Source organism: Marmota marmota, unplaced genomic scaffold (assembly GCF_001458135.2).
Source record: "Marmota marmota marmota unplaced genomic scaffold, marMar, whole genome shotgun sequence".
In the NCBI taxonomy this organism is placed as follows: Eukaryota; Metazoa; Chordata; class Mammalia; order Rodentia; family Sciuridae; genus Marmota; species Marmota marmota.
This window is the reverse complement of record NW_026000108.1, coordinates 32006947-32020253: the sequence shown is the minus strand read 5'-3', so window position 1 is coordinate 32020253 and position 13307 is coordinate 32006947. Positions and strand designations below refer to the sequence as shown.

Below are 13307 nucleotides of genomic sequence, written 5' to 3'. Positions count from 1 at the left end.
GTTATTTTTTTTTTTTAAGTTAACTAAAAAAAAAAGAAAAAAAAAATCATAGTTTTGGAACCGAGCTGTGAAGAGAAATGTGCACTCCAGAGGATGAGATTGGAGGGAATTTACAGAGATCCAGAGCATAAAAGGAAATTCTGTTGTAGAAGAAAGCTTGGTGTTGTCTGTGGTATTGAATGTGGCATTTCCAGAATCATGGTCCTACACACCAGATCTTAATTTCCACACAATGTTAAAGTAACTGTGTGTCTAGTGTATGCAAAGCAGAGTGCTAAGCCTGAGGGCCATTGTCTGTTGGTGAAGGTTTCAATTGTCCTTGTCATATGATAATGATAATGATTGCAGTGAATATTTTATTAGAGTTGAAATGAGAAGATGTGTCCTTTTCTCTGAGATTATACTCTTCCGGTTTTGGGGTAAGATTCTTTTATGAAGCGATGGGAATATTTTCATTTGGCAGCTTAATGGTCCATGAAATTGGTAAGTCTGGGAATCTGGCTTGAGATGCAGAGAGGCTGCCCTCAGGACTGAGTTGAGTAGTGGAGGCCAGGCCAAAGTGTGGAGCTTGTGGGTGGGCCGCCGGGGCCCCTGGGCCTTCCAGGAATGTAGAGTCCCAGAGTTGCAAAGGAGCTAATTTCAAAAGTGCCCTGGGAACCAGTGAGTATTTTTGAATTATAGCCCAAGAATGACAAGGAAAGTGCCAAGATGAAAGATGAGGGTCTGAGAGAGCAGAAAGGGCACATGGTTGAATTGTGAATTTCTGCAGGCAGGCCTGGAGATGTGTCTTGGCATTTGTTTCTTTGCATGCAAGCCTCTTTCTGCCACAGCAACTTAGCAATTCAGAGTTGGTGATTCTAGGAAATTCTGTAGGAGTCAAGGCTGTAGAATCAAGGATTATGTAATAACCTGCTTGGTCTGGGCCTCTCCAATATCATGACCTCCAGGGTGAGTTTGAGTGGCCAGAGGAAGCTTAAGAATAGTTTTGCCCATGAGATGGTTATTTTTCACCTTTAGTTACTGTTGGATGGCAAAGAAAGAGAGGAAACAAAGCAAAATGCGTTATTTCTGAGTTTCAAATGGTAGCTAAAAAGTAAATAAGACTTGAAGAATCTCTGTGTAGTCATTATCACATCTCACTGATCATAATAATATAAATATGATTGTAGAGCTTTTACTTTGGCTAAGAGCTTTATAGCTATTTTGCTCTTAATGCTACAAAACACTGGGGTCTCTTCGTATTTTATTTTATTTTTTTTTATTTTTATTTTTTTTAAAGAAAGAGTGGGAGAGAGAGAGAGAGAGAGAGGGAGAGAGAGAGAGAGAGAGAGAGAGAATTTTTTAATATTTATTTTTTAGTTCTCGGCGGACACAACATCTTTGTATGTGGTGCTGAGGATCGAACCCGGGCCGCACGCATGCCAGGCGAGCGCGCTACCGCTTGAGCCACATCCCCAGCCCTCTCTTCGTATTTTAGAGAGAAGACGACTGAGGTCCTTTTTACTAAAAGACGGCATAGTGAACAACAGTGTTTGCCCTGGAACTATAATTAATACAGAAGAGTCCACGGGTTGCCAAGGAGTGGAGGCCAGGCCCAATTGTGGAGCTTGTGGTTGCACTGCTGGGGCCCCTGGGTCTTCCAGGAATAGAGTCCCAGGAGCCGCAATGGAGCTAATTTTGAAAGTGCCCTGGGATGAAGAGCTAACATTTAATAAGGGCCAACTGTACAGGAAACATTTCTCTCTTATTTCCTTACCTCTTTCTTGACTCCTGTTTTACAGGTGAGGAAAACATGCTGTAGCTCAGAAAAGGACCTGGGGGACTTGTCCTGGCCCTAAACGCAGCCTGTGCTCTTGTTCTTTTCTCCCCACCATGAATCTTCCTAAATTCAGCATTGGGCGTACAGAAAGGACATTGAACTTGAATCTGTCCATTCAGTGGTAGAGCCGTTTCCTCTGTGTTGTGGCCCTGGTATGTGTTTTTCATCTGAATACAAAACAAGGAATAGGATCCAAATATAATTCCCAAATCTGCCTAAAACCAAGGGTTTTGCTGTTGATCTCTGGGCAGACTCCAGTCTAGAATATTTCTGCTATAACATGGATGAATATGGTTAGTTGTCATCTACCAATCATGAGGCAGTGTTAGGAGACAGAGGTTTCTGATGAGGATTTCAGGGCCTCCCCAGCAACCCTGTGACTGACTACCTTGAGACTTCGGGCTGCTGAAGTGTTGGTCTGGAGAGAGGACCCCACATGCACGAGGAGGGTGCCTCTCCCTGGGAGCATCCTGCTTGCTCTTGGATGCTGGCTTTATTCTTGTCCTCATTTGATTTCTTTTTTTGCAGTGCTTGGGATTGAACCCAGGGTCTTGTGCCTGTGAGGCAGCAAGCACTCTACCACCAGAGCTATATCCCCAGCCCCCTCATTCGATTTCTTAAGGAGACTTGGGTTCTGGGCAAGAGTAAGTTGACCTATGACACTGAGTATCCTGATTTGTTGGGCAGTACTGTTTGTGGGTAGAAGTGAGTTAGGTGTCTTGAGTGGATTCATGCCTGGGTACACTAAACCAGTTAAATAATGGACATAGCTGTGGTGTGATCAGAACTCTCAGGGGACTTGGGGGACCCATAGGCACCATCGGAAGTACCAGTTCAGCCTCAGATTCTTCAGTTTATCTGAGCAGAACCTTTTACCCTCTCCAAGAACCAAGTTTTATTTGGGCCTCTTCTCGTGAAGAGACCGTTGATCTGGTAACACCCAGAAACCTTAGTTTGTTTCTTCATTCCTTTGTGCAGAATGTTTATTGAGCACCTAGTTTGTGCCAGGCCCTGTGCTGAGTTCAGGAGGGTAGAGAGGAGTGTGCCAGAGCATTGATGATAAGGAATGGCAAACCTAGCACAGGAGAGAGGCAGGAAGCTGGCCTCGCTTTGCAAGAGTGGGAAGACCTCAGGGAACAGGAGCTGTGACAGGTGACTCCTAATGTATAATGTACAGAAACCCTTCAGCCATCTCCTTTCCTATCCTTCCTTGACTCAGTGGAACTCTTGGAACCTGTTTCTTCAACCCAGCACCTAGGATTTGCCATTCCCCTAAGAGACGCAGGAATTCAGCCTTTCAGATCTCCATTGCTTGAGTTCTCAGAGAGCTCAATGTTGCCTTTCAGGGCATGTTTGGTGCTGTCTGGAGACATCCTGTCACGCCAGGAACTACTGGTATCTGCAGGTAGAGGCCGAGGATGCTGCTGAACATCCTCTAGTGCACGTACGGGATAGCCCTACAGGTAGGGAGGTGTAGGGTTTGTTGGTGAGTAAGAGCCAGACATTTAATAGCCCCACCACCATGGACTACAGAATTTGCTTGGGCAGCAGAATTACGGGGTGTCTCAGTTTCCTCATCTGCCAATAGGAATACTAATGGTGTCTGTCTAATACGATGATTGTGAAGATTTCATGAATTTGTGAACATGGCTTGGCATGAAGGAAGACCTTAACCTTGAGTATTGTTCTTAGTTTTAAAGAACAATATTACCTTTTGGTCTAAAGAGCGTGAATTTGGAGGATCCAGGGCAGCAGAGTTGCAGTTCCACCTCCAAGAATGTTCTGGTGTAAGAATTGGCCATTGTTTTGAGGGTCTTGGTTTCCCTTTGTTCCATGGGTTTTGTTTTCCACTGTTCCCACCTCTTGATTCTGGGGCTTTCAGTAGCTTTGCCTTGCATCCTTTTCCCAGGGACCCAGATTTATGCCCTTCCCCTCGAGGGCTGAGAATTATATTTATGATTTTCCTTCGCTCTGTCTATTTTGGGAATGGTGAGAAGATGGGAAGCAGGTCAGAGGAGATGTTCTCTTACTTCCTGGTTGTCACAGCTCCCTCCTCTAGAATCCGGAGGATGGAGAGGCAGGTGGCAGTGGCTGCTGTAACTCTTCCCTCTGCGCCCACCAGCTCCTCCCCCGGGTTAGGTGCCTGCTACTTCCAAAATACCTTGTAATTGGGTCACAACATTATCTGCCTGCCAGGAATCATTTGTAAAAATCAAAGCAAAGATGCAGACTATTTCAGCAGGGTTTGGGATGTCTCTGTTGTATACTTGGAGGCGTCGTAGAGTTATTCCAAAAACAAAAGACAATAAACTTGGCACCTCAGTTAGGTGGCTGTTTCTCTGTGGCCTAGAACTGTGTCTTATTTCACTGTGAAAGTGCTCAAATCATGGTCCTTTTTGGACTTTCCACAGGGAGATGGGCTTTCGTGGATTCCATTCAACTGATCAAACTCACTCTTGAATTTTCACAATATAATTGACTTGGAAAGAGTTTTATTCCGTGTTTTGAATGGTATCAAGAGGCTAGAGGGCAATGAAGATCAGTTGCTTTACTTGTCTAATTCCTTCCCCACCACATGGTCCACTCTCCCCTGAATTAGAGCAGTGGCCCCCCCCAGTGGCCTCTCGGCCTTTCCAGCTCCATTCATGCAGTTTGGCTTCCCAGTAGTGGCTGGGCGCCGTTCCAAATGCCGCACATGGAAACTGACCAGGATGACCACTGTCTCGCTTGCTCAGAGCCCTGGTCTGTAGAGAAGCTGACGGCTAAAGGGCAGATTACTGTACAGCACAGCTGGTGTTGCCAGCAGAAGTACTGAGTGCTTCCCAGACTGGCACCTCCCCCGGTTGGGTGTGGGTGGGTCCTGCAAGGCTTGGTGGCTGGGAGGATGCTCGTCTATCCCCCAGGATACCAGGCAGCTGCATCTCTGCAGTTACTTAAGGCACCAGGACTCTCTGGCTCCTGCGTGGGGCCCTGCCATTTCCAGCAGCCTCCACTTCCCTCCCCACTGCTGTTGACTCACAACTCCAAGCCGCAGTGCGGTTCTCCACCGCCTCTTGCTGTTTCTTCTCTGCACTACATCCAGGGTGATCCGAAGTCTTCTGCAGGTCTGGGCATGCCCATCCCACCCCTTCGGGGGACCCTGCTGCCCTCAGGATAGGTCTCAGTTTCTTGGTGCTGCACCAGCACCCTTCATGATCTGCCCCGAGCTTGCCCCTCACTGTTCTTACAGCGGGCCGGTTTTCTCTGGCTTTGGGCTTTTATTCTCTGCTCCTCTTGTCTGCATCCAACCTGCTGTCTACTTTGTATCTGACTTTAGTCCTCTTTTATGAAGTCGTGTTATGGTTGTCCACCTCAGTGTGCGTCCTTACTGGCCCCAGCCCCAGAGTGTCTCATTCGTGGGTCTGGGGTGTGGCCTCATGAAAATCTGCATTTCTTTCAATTTTGTAGGCATTGCTGATGCTGCTGGTTTGGGGGCCACACTTGGAGAATCTCTGGTGTACAAGACCACCCAGGACAGGGTGCCTGGTCCTTCTCCCTGTTCCCGATGTGAATTCCTCCTGCCCCACTTCCAGCACTTTTTGCCTTCTACTGTTTATCGCCCTGCTTTCTCTTCCAGTCTGCTCCCCCTTCAGGGTTGGCCTCGAGCTGCTTCATCTTTGTGTTCCTGCTGTTTGGAAATCTTTGGTGCGCAATATACATTTGTCAAAGAATCAAACATAGGAGCGAAAAAGAATTTCATTGTTGGAGGTTTAATAAATATAACCCAGAACATTTTCAGCATCTATTTTTTTCCCCTCAGACTTTATCCCCAGTTATGGTAGTATAGGCTCACAGATTGATGTTAATGAGGTCAATATGAATTACATACAAGTCAGTTAACCTTGCGACTTTGGTTCCAAATTCTACAAAGTTCTTCAGGAAAACTCAGTTTATTTATTTATTTGTTTTTATGGTGTTGGAGATTGAACACAGGGCCTCACACATGATAGGAAATACCCTACCACTGAGCTATAATCCCAGCCTCAAGAGAACTCACTTTAAACCCGTTATTGTTTATGGACTGACTAAAAAATATGTAGTTTTCTTGTAATGGGTCAGCATCATCCAGGCTGTGTAGGAAGAAACTGTGTCCAAAGGAAGTGCAGATGTCATTTAATTTAGCAGCTGCAACATGAGCATGGTCTCTTTATTGAAAATGACATCACAGTGAACTGAAGTCAAATTAAACTGAGTTTATGTAACAGATGTTTAATCATTTCTCTAGGCTGGGGAGGGAGGGCTACTAGAATCTTTCCTTCACTTATTCATTCTGCAAATATTTATTGAGCACCTATTGTGTTGGCAGTAGGCCCTAAGGATGCGGAAAATACTCTGCTGTCTTGGCAGGAGATATCATGAAACAAAGGGTGATGTGATGTAAAGTGCTGGTGGCGCCTTCAGATCAAGTGGTGGGAATGGGTGAGAGCGGGAGACTTTATGTTGTGTCCTGAAGGACAGTTGGTGATGGTCATGTTAAATTCACAAGATGGAAAGGAGCAATTTCAGGCCAACGGAATGGTTCATAAGGGCCCCTCCCTAGAGCATCTTCAAGGAGCCCCACTGCTCCTAGTCCTGAAGGTGATTGATGCCACCATAAGGCTTGCTGCTGTCTAGGCCTCAGCTCCGAGCTTGCTTCCATAACCTCTGAAACAGCACTTTCCACAGTGTGGTCAGTGGAACCTGGGTTTTGCAGACATATTAGGATTAAAGAGTTCTGCCTTCAAGTTCAGAAAACTGTATCCTCTGTTGCCATTAAAATATTTAAGAAGTCTGTAGAAAAGAAGCTTGTTTAACTTGCTTCAAGGCAGCCTTTGGCCATGAGTTTGTTTTGCATCGTATCCTTTGAGCTGGTGCTTCCTGATGGACAGCTTGTCTTGGATGGCCAGCTCCAGAGGCTTGGCTTTGTGCACACTTAAGAGAGTGTTTTCCGTGATGCTTATCTCCTCTCTCTACCTCCCATTCACCCATCAGTGGCTTTCCGATGCCTCTCTCGTTGGTTTTCCTCAGGCCTGTGCTAGTTGGTCAGTGCCTGTCATTTGAGTCTGAAGATAATAGTGTTCAGAGGTCAAGAACTCTGCTCACATGCTGTGTGCAGGTCGGTCTTACGTTGTTTCTGCACTTGAGACTTAGAATTTAACTTAGTGGTTTTTGGCTTGAATGGTTCAAATTGTAACTTAATTCTGTCTTCTTTTGGGTCTACGGACATGGCTTTGGATGTCAGCTGAGTCTAAGTGGGAGTAGGGAGAGAAAAGTGACCTACTTGTTGGAGTCACTAAGGGTGAGCACCAAAAGTGAACTGTGGTTAGGATTGGTTGACACTATGCTGGGGTTTTTGTTGATGTTTTGGAATCTTAATCACCGCTTGAAAATTTTGGCTTTGCTTTTGGTTGAGATGTGTTTCGTTTAGGTCCCTCATGAAGTCACTACAGGTAGACTAGACGAGACCATTTGGCTCAGAGGCTAGGGAAGTGAGGGGCTTGATGATCCTGTGCTGCTGTCTCTTGGGCTTGGGGCTCTACTGAGAAGAGGATGGAGGGATCTGGAGGGAGACAGAACAACCCAAGGAATAGTCCACACAGGTGGGAGCAGGCCTGGAGTGCTGGGGAGAGGCCCAGGACTTTGAATCCTTGGAGGCTCCTCTCATTCTTGTAATGTTGACTTTGAGTATGGAGCTGTCTGGTCTTGCGTCCCCCTATTGAGGTACTCTGTTATCTTGGTGTTCTCCCTAAAGAAACAGGAAATCTAGCATGAACAGTGAACACATGGGATAGCATCACTATGGACAGGGTCTCCATGTCCCAAAATTTCGAGGGAAAAACCTCCTGTCTTCAAATTCAGGAGATTTCAGTCATTTGAGCAGAAAATATATGAGCAGCGGCACAACAGAATTAACACCCACAGCTCATATCTCTGCAACTTAGCGATTGGGTCAGTGTCATTTTCTAAAAATGTCTTTTTTTTCCCCCCAGGGCTTGAGGTTATTTCAACTAAAATAAATAAAGGAAGTTTTGCATTCCATCGACTTATGTATCATTGTCTCCTGATCAAAGTCATCTCCTGCTGGCTTGAATTTTATTTCAGTTTGAATCATTTTCCTTTACTAGCTCTAGACCCTGCTGTTATTTTATGAGCTGCAAGTAGAAATAAGAAACAAAAATAAAATGTGGAGTTTTATTGATTTTTTTTCTCCTTTTTCTCCTCTTGGTATTGAGATGTGGATTGCAAGAAAAACCAGTTTAAAAAAAAAAGACTAATTAGAATGTTAATTTGTGGCATTATTTTTACTTCAGTAAAGAAAACAGGATTTTCATTAGATGCTAAGCAATAATGTGAGATCCTGTCTCTAAATAAAAGACAAAATAGGACTGGGAATGTGGCTCAGTGGTCCAGTGCCCCTGAGTTCAACCCCTGGTACTCCCTCCCCCAAAAAAGAATGTGATATGATGTTAACAGGTGAACGTTATAATGTTATATATTTGTGAACTGTTTATTTGCATAAAGCCAAAGATTAGGAGAGACTGGATAGATATGAAAATAGCCATGGTTCCTTGGTGGGATTATAGATGATTTTATCGACTTTCTCTTCTTCCTTCCTAAGTTTCCTTTGTGCTTTTATATCCTTTGAGCAATGAGTAAAAAGGGAAAAAGGTCATTCTGTTCATTCATTTTCATTTCATCTAGAGGATGTACATTTAGGATTGTATTTCTTCAAGGAGGCTAATTGGGAATAAGAGAGAGCTGGCATTATGCTAAATGAAATAAGCCAGTCACAGGGGTACAGATGCAGTATGACTCCCTTACATGGAGTAGCTAAGATTAGTCAGATTCGTAGAGACCAAGTAGAGTGCAGTTCTTGGGGATGATGGTGAGTGGCAGGTGAATAGGCACAGGTTTTCATTTCATTTGGGGAAGGCAAAACCAGGAGGTAGATGGTTGTGACATTTGTACAGCAGTGTGGATGTACTAAGTACCATTGAATTGTATGCTTACAAATTGGGTAAGACAGTTATACTTCCAAGGAAGACTTAGTATGCCCTGGACAGAGGCCCCTGGAGTATGTTCTAGCTCCAGGGCAATCTGCTGCTGGCCTGTAGCTCCCTTTGGGGAGGACACAGAGCCCAGGAACTGGGGAAGGGATAGGTGCCATTCATGGATGTGACACCAAGTTCCTGTCTTTTCAGAACCTTTCTTTTGCACAAAACTCACATTCATCCAAACTATTTTGGAATTGTGAATTGGGTGTGACCTCCGTTGGGGCATGTTGTGGCTGTGCATGCTGCTCACTTCTACTATGGGGAAGAATTAGTTTGGTGAAAACAAATCTTCATTGGGATGTCCTCAAACACTGTGACACCTTTCCCCTTTATGCTGTGGATTGTATCCTCAAAGCCGAGTGACTTGGTGGCCTAACCCTTTGTCCATGTTGTTTTGAATCTGTTCCTCTGGGACAGGCGAATGTTGGTGACTGTCCCATGGCTTTCTTCCTGAGTCATAGTTTCTCCACCTGTAAAACATCTCTAGGGATCCTAGGATGCCACTGGGAGGGTGCAATGTGGCAGTAGGAAAGTGCTCACCAGAGAGTAGCGATCAAGATGTTTAGTTCCTGTCTTTATTTCCTATTGTGGGAGTGGTCATTCGGCTGAGCAAGCCTTCCCAATTAGTTCATCTGTTATTGTGCTATAGAGAGCGGTCGTCCTTTATCAAAAACTTGGATATTATTTAGAATTTAAGTATTTAAAAAGGTAGCCGTTTAAAAAAGGGCTGTTGGAGAGAGGTTTGTAATATGCTTTGTATTCAACTGTGTGGTTTTAGTTCTGATTGTTACCCTCTTATTATCTTCAGAGGATGTGGATGACAATTGCTCTGTGTGTTTTGCTACCGCACGTTATAGTTTGATAGGATTTGGTTTGATCCCGAGTCACATTTGATCAGCACAATCCCTAAACAAGTTCTTTTTCTCACCTGTAACAGGATCTGGTAGGAAGCATGAAACTTAATGTTAGCTGAGTACTTACCGTGATAAGCTGTCACTGTGACGCATACCCTGCATGGATTGTTCAATTGGCCCAGTCCCACTATGAGGTAGATGCAATCTAATTCTCAAATGCAGATGGAGAAGTAGAGGCTCACCAGGGTTGCCCATGGGCTTGTGTCTGGAGTACATGGTGGTGCTGGGCTGGAGGAAGGTTATGGGGAAGCACTCAGTGTGAGGTGCGCACACACACGCACACACAGAGGATGTTTTCCTAAGACACAAAAGCTACTAGACTGCAGAATCAGGAATCCCCCATCACGGCAGAGTGTGTGAGGGTCAATCATTGTGAGAAAGATCATGTTGGGAGTGCTAACTGTATTTGGTTGTAATTGTTGCTGCTTTGCATTTTTTTTTTTTTCTGGTTGCTTTTTTAAACAGAATCTCTATGCTCTCCTGTAGGGCGATAAGTCCTTTTAAAGAGTGTAACTAGTGTTGTGATGTTTTCTTTTGGAACAAATCGGGTGTTTCTGTAATCACTGAGTATTCTGTCCTGAGACTGTGCTCAGTACTATTATACAGGCTACTCTCTAGCAGCCAGGGGAGAACAAGTGGCAGACTCAAAATGTCCTGTAAAGATATTAGTCTGAAAATTGTGTTTTATTGTAGAATACTGATAAAATAGAATTTTACTTGCTCAATTGCTCCATGTTAACTGTGGACTTTTTCTAGAGGTAAGTTTATTAAAAAAAAAAAAAAGTCCTTTCGTTTCTTCCAAAATGATTGAATTGTGCTTTGGAATAACCTTTAGTCCTTAGGTTTCTGTTTGAGTTAGGATAATTAATGAAATACAAGAAAGGAGATCAAATTTCAGGCCAGGAATTTGATTTTAGGAAATATCACTAATCCACAATGTCAGCTTTGTCCAGCTTGTCCTGTAGTGTGCCTGGACTTCAGTGCTATGCTTTCATCTGGAATGTGAGTTCAGGAGCTTGGGCCGTGCTCCTCAGCATCATGGTGGTGCTGGTGTCCTGGATTCACTCAGTTGTAGGCCACAAGGTCATTGCAAAGATATCTTTTTGTTTTTTCTTTTTTTGGTAACATGGATTGAACCCAGGAGCCTTAACCACTGAGTCACATCCCCAGCCCTTTAAAATATTTCATTTAGAGATAGGGTTTCGCTAAATTGCTTAGGGCCTTGGTAAGTAAGTTGCTGAGGCTGGCTTTGAACTCATGATCCTCCTGCCTCAGCCTCCTGAGCCCTTAGGATTACAGGTATGTGCCTCTGTACCCGGTGCAAAGATACTTTTTGACTGGTGGGTTGGTTAACAGTTATTCATGCCAAAGAATTTCCCCCAATCTGTTTGAAGGGCCAAAGTATGATTTAGCCTGTTGTAGGATTTCTGGATGCCTCCCTGGCGTAGAGAGAACTGTCTGCCAGTCCATGGTAAATGTGATTCACAGATGGACAAAGTGTGGCTAATACACAGAAATGTACAGCTTGGACCTCTGCAAGCACAGAGAATCTGCCATTAGGAGACATTTGAATCACACCCATTTATTTGAATAATTATGTACTTCATTTATCTTTTCCCTTGAAGGATAATGTTTGTCAGGTTAACAGAAACGTGACAGCTGTTACTCCTTCCATACGGCCATGGTGTTGTACATCACTGTCCTGGCTGACCTCAAGAGCATCCATAGTGAGAAGGGGGCAATGACAGGTCCTCATGGGCAGTGTCTTGATGAAGTGGAGGCAATAAAATGGGTGAATAAGAAATCGCTGATGGTCGCAGAGCTGGAAAGGTTGGTGGGAACCTCACAGGCAGGTTCAACAGGTGTGGAGCAATCAGCCCCAGATTTGAGATGCAACTCAAAGAGCTAGAAAAATGGCAGAACAGTCCTACCCTGTCAGTTTGGTTTCATTGTACTGACCACTGCAGCAGCATCATGGACCACAAAAAAGCAAGATGAAAACACACAGGGTTCTTTTCCAGGGATGCAGTACCTACAGATAAGAAGCCTCGATGAAAAAACTAGACAAAAATTTAAAGGTTACATGTCATCTTCAACTGTTAGCTTAGATCATCAGCTTTCAAAAGAAATGGGCACTTTTAGTAAGAGTTCTAAAAATTAAATATCAATGATTATAGGTTCCTGTTATAGAATATTATTTAGTTATTGTTCATCAGTTAAAATTCAGAGGTGTTGCCTTAGTGGAAGAGATGGCAGCACAGGATAAATCAGCAGCATAAGTTTGTAAGCAGATTGCACGTATTTCACTTTGAATTTTTTGGTATATCGACTGGCTTCCTCTTTTGGTATTTATTAACTATGGAGAAATTAAGCATGAATCAGATCTTTTCCACATCCAATGTATAGAAGAATCAACAGAGGTTTATTTATTTATACTTTAGTGAAATGTCATATGAGCAAAAAAAAAAAATACAAAAGATACTTAGCAGTGACGACAGTGGTACAAGGGAACAGGTCTTGGGTTTAAATCCTGCCACTTACTGCTGTGTGACTTTCAGTTACTCTCTTGATCTCTCTCTACCTCAGCATTTTCATCCTTTAAGTAGGGATAATAGGCTTTCAAGTTAGACTAAACTAACTTGAAGTGTGTAGATGAGTACTTGGCCAAAGTAACTGCTCAAAAAAATATTGACTTTAATTAATGTTATTCCTCTTGTATTTACTGTTAGAAGACAGGGGTTCGGAGCCCCACCCAGTTTTCTTGGTCCATGGTTCTTAAGGTCTTGGATAAGTGCGGCACCCTCAGTTTTTCCACTCTTTCACTGTTTGAATGTTGGTAATAGGAGGTGGGGAAAACAACAACACAGTGCACATTGTTTAAATAGAGGGAAGAACTATTAAAATGGGCCCAGCATTGGCACCAAACTGTGTACAGATTGCTGATTAGGCAAAATAAAAAAAATAAGCCAGCATGTTGCGCCAACATGCTGTTGTTTTTAAATCTGGCGAACCACCTGTAATTCTAAGTGATCAATTAAAGATGGCTTTGGTTTGTTGTTAATCATCTCCACATTATCCAGTGTCATCAGTCTATGTTCTGAACTCATGTAATTAAGAATTAAAGTCATGCCTGGTGCCACCGGGCCAGCTGTGTTCAGAGGGGCAGGGAGGTGTGTGGCCTCAGGATTTCTCAGGGCCATGCGTTTCAGTGTTGATTGCAAATGCTGATTTCAGCCACAGTTCCACCTCTTTTTGTTTTTGAAGGGAAGGGGGTGACTTACTATTTTTTTTTTTTTGGTTATGAAAGGAAAATATTTTCCTGATGACAAGATTCAGAGACACCCCCTCCCCCCCAAAATAAACAAAAAAAACCAAAGCAAGCATTACTAGAAATTTCAACATTTGAAGAAAATACTTGTTAACACTTGGACTAGAGCTTCTGGGTCTTCTCAAACTTGCAGAAAGGAAAAAGAAAAAGTTCTTTCTTAATTGCAGGGCAGC

The 13307-nt window shown here is 43.7% G+C and overlaps 1 protein-coding gene across 20 annotated transcripts in view; it reads left to right on the top strand.

The window, feature by feature from the left end:
* Apbb2 (amyloid beta precursor protein binding family B member 2) overlaps window positions 1–13307 on the top strand; it is a 406998-nt gene that overhangs the window by 74366 nt on the left and 319325 nt on the right. The gene's annotated exons all lie outside the window — the stretch shown is intronic.